We start from the raw sequence: 6672 nt of genomic DNA, 5'->3' as shown, positions 1-6672 counted from the left end.
AAGCAGCCAGACCAGCCAGTTCCCCTACAAATCCCCACAGAAGTATTCTGTTAGGGACTAGGATGTGGGTGGCTATAACCAGAGTCAGAGCCAAGGCTCAAAACTATGTTATCTGGAGTTGAGATGAGAGGCAGCAGAAGCTAATACACCCATTAGTAAATGCTTTGGGCAGCAAGTACCCTCCTGCTGCTGGTCTTAACAGCAGGTCTGCTGATCCCCTCAGCCAATCAGGCAGTTTGCCCAATCAGGCAACTCAGTTTGGGCCCAGGTGTACTTGTTAGATCACCTGGGGGTTAAGCTATCAGGTAAGAAGGCTAGCTTAAGGTCCTTTCTCCTCATATATTCCTGGATGGGTAGCTGGGCTGCTGATATGCTTACCTTCTCTCTTTCTGCAGCAAGAGGATCATAAGTGCTGCTCCTAGTTCTAGTGTATCTGTTTCACTTGCCCCCTAGCTCTGGAGTTGTAAGGCTCTACTGATAGAGGAAGAGAAAGGACAAGAGACACCCATGAAAATGCCTCTATATGGGAAGAGGGTCTATTGGCCAGCCCTCCAGGAGACCAGGATGGAAGAAGCAGGCCCCTAAGGAGCTGGGGCAGGGAAGCAAGCGCCCTGAACGTTTTTGAGAGGAGGTGGAATAGCACAGTATTGTGACTTTCCCACTTGGCAAGGCAAGTGAGTAAAACTATGGATCGGCTTGTTGTGCGGACTAGGATCACGTGTAGTACTGCTGCATACAGTTTGTCTACTCTGAATGACACTATGCAAAACAATGCTGTTATGTTATATACAGTATTGAACAAAAACAATATCAGATTCTTAAATGGCTGCTAATCTCTGTAAAGAAACACAGTTAAAGCTATGTGTCAATACCTAGGGTATATAAAAAACATCTAGATTAAATACCCTTTAATTGTCCTTGATGTATAAGGGCAGCTTTTGAACATTAATAATTTTTTATTTTACTATTTGGTGTGTCAGATCTTGTCTCTACACTTACACCTGTTTAATTAACAATGAGTTTTTAAACTGATTTAAGTAAACCAGTACAAACCCTGTGTGGATACTCCTATTACAGTTTAATTATGGCTTACTTTAGTTGAACTTAATTTAAAAAAAAAAGAAATTTTTAAGATCAAAAGGAAACAATTCACTCTTAAACCAAAATGACTGAGTTTATGTAGGGTTTTTCACCAACTGAGTCAATTTAAGTTAAGTCACTAAGTCAATTTAATTGAACAGCTGGATATCTTGTGTAGATGAAGCCTAAATTGCAGCCAGATATTCCCAAAGATGTGATAGGGTATCATGGAAACACCCTAGTATTACTGTTTGTTGTTATATATTTGATCCCTGATGGATGGTGTGCTATAAGAAACATTGGGCAATATCTAGTCCCTGCCCAAACTGTTTTATGCTCTATAACAAATAGAATGGGCACTATGCAATGACTTGATGGCAAAATAGTGAAAACCTCTTGCTTATTTTTAGTGTGGAATTGATCTGAGGTGCGCTTTTTTATTTAATGGAAGAAAAGCCAAGTTAGTGTGTCCTGTGAAGATTACTGGGACAAGGGAGAGATGCACATTGAAGTAGGCCCTCGCTCTCTGAGAGTTCCTCCTTTTTCTCAAGAGTCACTTTTTTATTGCTCCTTTAGGGCATCTGGACACAGGATGTTTGATAAGAGGCTGGCTCAGTCACTTCACAAATGTGGGTCTCATTTTTAATTCTTCATCAGTGGGCATAACAGTTATGGGCTTCATTCATACTTCTGTTCAGCATCCATCCTCTGGTTAAGGTGAGCATTGCATAATAGCTTGATATGGCACTTCCCTATCTGTGCTACTCAGTCCTGACTTAATATGCCAGCAGAATAATGGTTCTCTGAGCCCTTAGAATGCTCAGGTGGAATGTTCCTGCCTTCATGGCGAAGGCCGCTGAGCTGACCGATGGGAACCAAATTAATTTATCTTTCTGATCATTTCCTTTGCAGCAGGCCCACCTACCTATCCATGCCATCTCAGCTCCAGAATGAGACTCCTTGCAGCCCCCTGGGACTCTTCTGTCTCCCTCCTGATGAGAAGACGACGACTTCTGGTAGAAATCACAGAGCTTCATGTTCCCTGTACCCCTCCTCTGAACCCATCTTTGTGGAGCTACTCTGGACTCTGTGCCAGATTTTTTCCCACCTATGGCCTGCCTTCCCAGTTTGTACCATCTCCTGCTGTTAGCTCCTGGGGTCTGAGGCAGTGGGCAGGAAGAGGTGGTGAGAGGGAAAATTAATAAAATTGGGAGGGAATGCTGAGGGAAGATTGGGGTTCTATTGCAGCTTACGCTTAGTCATGAGGCCTAATTTGGCCCTTCCTTCCAGCAGTCGGAAACCAACCTTCCCTCCTGCCTCCTTACAAGCCCCAGGCAATCCTTTTTTCACTTGTGTGGCAAAATGCTGCATTAATTAACTCTGTCAAATGACTACTGGTGATAATCTGAAAAGTGCTGAATTGATACTCCTGGAGAATAGATTAGACTATTCCCACAAAAACCATACCCACAAAACATGTATAACAGATTCAGTGCAGGCTCCCCATGCTACCCAGAGTAATACACCCGACCTCAACCTTAAGTTGCCAAACCGACATCTCTAGCAGTTATAAGTATCCCGCTCTCTCCATTCCTGTTACGTTATTGACCTCTTTCATTTCACCTGCTTTACAGTACATTAGGTCACCAAAATGCTCACAGTAACAGCCAATCTGGGCTGGATTCAAATGGTGACCTAGAGGTGAAAAGCTCTATATTCCACTCTTGGCACACTACTAAACTATCAGCCAGAAGAGTACCCAGAAGTCACCTACTACAGGACAGGCCCAACAAAGAAAACAACAGAACGCCACTAGCCATCACCTTCAGCCTCCAACTAAAACCTCTCCAACGCATCATCAAGGATCTACAACCTATCCTGAAGGATGACCCATCACTCTCACAGATCTTGGGAGACAGACCAGTCCTTGCTTACAGACAGCCCCCCAATCTGAAGCAAATACTCACCAGCAACCACACACCACACAACAGAACCACTAACCCAGGAACCTATCCTTGCAACAAAGCCCGTTGCCAACTCTGTCCACATATCTATTCAGGGGATACCATCATAGGGCCTAATCACATCAGCCACACTATCAGAGGCTCGTTCACCTGCGCATCTACCAATGTGATATATGCCATCATGTGCCAGCAATGCCCCTCTGCCATGTACATTGGCCAAACTGGACAGTCTCTACATAAAGAATGAATGGACACAAAGCAGACGTCAAGAATTATAACATTCAAAAACCAGTTGGAGAACACTTCAATCTCTCTGGTCACTCGATCACAGACCTAAGAGTGGCTATACTTCAACAAAAAAGCTTCAAAAACAGACTCCAACGAGAGACTGCTGAATTGGAATTAATTTGCAAACTGGATACAATTAACTTAGGCTTGAATAGAGACTGGGAATGGATGAGTCATTACACAAAGTAAAACTATTTCCCCATGGTATTTCTCCCCCCCACCCCACCCCACCCCCCACTGTTCCTCTGATATTCTTGTTAACTGCAGGAATTAGCCTACCTTGCTTGTCACCATGAAAGGTTTTCCTCCTTCCCCCCCCCCTCCCCCCGCTGCTGGTGATGGCTTATCTTAAGTGATCACTCTCCTTACAGTGTGTATGATAAACCCATTGTTTCATGTTCTCTGTGTGTGTATATAAATCTTTCCTCTGTTTTTTCCACCAAATGCATCCGATGAAGTGAGCTGTAGCTCACGAAAGCTTATGCTCTAATAAATTTGTTAGTCTCTAAGGTGCCATAAGTACTCCTTTTCTTTTTACTAAACTATCTAGTCTCCTATTTGGGAAGGTTTTAATTACAGGTCATTGGCTGAATGGACTTTCAAAATGACATCAACTGTGCTGTGGACAAGGAAACATGACTAATGACTTGACAGGGATACTGAAATTTATGCTATCTTCATTCCTGGCAGCTACATAACTAGGTTTATTTTAAAATCTTCTCAACTATGACTTGATTTAGTGACAGGCATAATACTCTCTTTGTGGGGTATCCGTGCCTCAGGTGTCCTGGTTTGGGGAACAGTTATAAATACACCACTAAAGACTTGTCTACATCTGAATGATAAGGAATAATATGGGACTATTAGAAAGTCAGTGAAAGTTAAAATTTCAAAATGATGCATGCAGAATTTTTGCCCATTGTTCATAGGAGATGCAGATCAATTTTTTAGCCTCCGAACTGAGAACATACTATATAGTGCTTGCCATTTTATTACAAGCTTTGCGATTCTGAAATCGAGTTAAAGGAAATAGATCCAGTTCTACCCATATATCTACCACTGACTTCAATGGTAGACGCAGTGGCAGGGAGAATTGGCCCCATTATTTCCAGATATCTATAGATTATGGATGAAATCCTACCTCATTAAAAGCAATGAGAATTTTTATTAGAGCCAGGATTTCACCCTAGATGTCTGAATATCAAAAAATAGAATGAATGTACTGAGAACCTCATTAAAAATTCTAAAATACCATTATGTTTATCAAGGTGAAGTCAGGTCTAGTTAATCAAAATGCATTTGCAAACATCCATTTTTATCAGGATTAAAAATAATGTCAAATCTTGTTCACATGTGCTATCAAACTAGTTTCTACTTTAATCTATGGGATGCTCAGACAATGCCGATAAACCAACCATGATTTAATCAATTCTGACTATATACTAATCTGACAAGCGCCTCTGCTTGGATGTTGATTATTCAGATATCCATAGAATATTCATGATTCCTACAGAAGATATCCCCAGTATAACTTTCACTTTGTACATTGCAGATACTTCCATAAATCTAGCATGACCATTTGCCTGACACATACTTGTCTGAAGTATTATCCCTTTGACATGTTTTTGGGAGTAACATTTTGGGGTCAAATCACGGGCAAGACTCAAAGAAGCTTTTAAAATTAAAACAGAATTTTGAGTTAGTCTTAAGGAGTTCTGAAGATTCCTTTTTTTCCACAGGGATCCAAGAAAGTGGCTGTGTCGAGTGTATGTGGAACACCGTTCTAAATGTTACCTTTATATAGGATGTTTGGTGGCTGATAAAAATTAACATATTTAGATTCTGTACATATATCAAACTTAAAGGAAGTGGAGATAAGTGGTGCCACACAGTATTCACCTGCTAGTGTTCTCTCCATGGCATATCCCTACTTTTTAACAACTATCAATAGGCCCGATTAACATTTCCTGACTTATATTTGCCTGGCTTAGTGTGGATATTTCAGTACCCTTTGGGTTTGCTTATGTAAAGTGTTTTTAATGAGGAAAACAAATCCCATAAGCATTCCAGAAATGTTTGTAAGTGCTGGTCACTGCTCATGTTTGTAGTTGCAGCAGTGTTCACAGTCCAATAATTTTCTGTTTTGTTCAATATAGCATTGTTCATAGATTCATAGATACTAAGGTCAGAAGGGACCATTCTGATCATCTAGTCTGACCTCCTGCACAGCGCAGGCCACAGAATGTCACCCACCCACTCCTATGAAAAACCTCACCCATGTCTGAGCTATTGAAGTCCTTAAATCATGGTTCAAAACTTCAAGGAGCAGAGAAGCCTCCCTCCAGTCAACCATGCCACATGCGACAGAGGAAGGCAAAAAAACCTCCAGGGCCTCTCCAATCTGCCCTGGAGGAAAATTCCTTCCGACCCCAAATATGGCAATCAGCTAAATCCTGAGCACATGGGCAAGATTCACCAGCCAGATACCCAGGAAAGAATTTTCTATAGTAAATCAGATCCCATCCATCTAATATCCCATCTCAGGGGATTTGGCCTATTTACCCTGAATATTTAAAGATCAATTACTTACCAAAATCCCATTATCCCATCATACCATCTCCTCCATAAACTTATCGAGTAGAATCTTAAAACCAGATAGATCTTTTGCCCCCACTGCTTCCCTTGGAAGGTTATTCCAAAACTTCACTCCTCTGATGGTTAAAAACCTTCGTCTGATTTCAAGTCTAAACTTCCTGGTGGCCAGTTTATACCCATTTGTTCTTGTGTCCACATTGGTGCTGAGCTTAAATAATTCCTCTCCCTCTCCTTTATTTATCCCTCTGATATATTTATAGAGAGCAATCATATCTCCCCTCAACCTTCTTTTAGTTAGACTAAACAAGCCCAGCTCCTTAAGTCTCCTTTCATAAGACAAGTTTTCCATTCCTCGGATCATCCTAGTAGCCCTTCTCTGTACCTGCTCCAGTTTGAATTCATCCTTTTTAAACATGGGAGACCAGAACTGCACACAGTATTCTAGGTGAGGTCTCACCAGTGCCTTGTATAACGGTACTAAAACCTCCTTATCCCTACTGGAAATGCCTCTCCTGATGCATCCCAAAACCGCATTAGCTTTTTTCACAGCCATATCACACTGGCAGCTCATAGTCATCCTATGATCAACCAATACTCCAAGGTCCTTCTCCTCTTCCGTTACTTCTAATTGATGCGTCCCCAACTTATAACTAAAATTCTTGTTATTAATCCCTAAATGCATAGCCTTACACTTCTCACTATTAAATTTCATCCTATTACTATTACTCCAGTTTACAAGGTCATC

At 41.4% G+C, this 6672-nt stretch overlaps 1 long non-coding RNA gene across 1 annotated transcript; it reads left to right on the top strand.

Moving 5' to 3' along the window:
* Nucleotides 1–486: 486 nt before the first annotated feature.
* LOC122460149 lies at nt 487–2490 on the top strand. The gene is made up of 3 exons (XR_006281253.1): nt 487–674; nt 1657–1797; nt 1993–2490. It is a non-coding gene; the product is annotated as an uncharacterized LOC122460149 (long non-coding RNA).
* The last annotated feature ends 4182 nt before the right edge of the window (nt 2491–6672 follow it).

This window comes from Dermochelys coriacea, chromosome 5, assembly GCF_009764565.3.
Source record: "Dermochelys coriacea isolate rDerCor1 chromosome 5, rDerCor1.pri.v4, whole genome shotgun sequence".
NCBI lineage: Eukaryota > Metazoa > Chordata > Testudines > Dermochelyidae > Dermochelys > Dermochelys coriacea.
The sequence above is the reverse complement of the archived record's forward strand: the minus strand, read 5'-3'. Positions and strand labels throughout refer to the sequence as shown.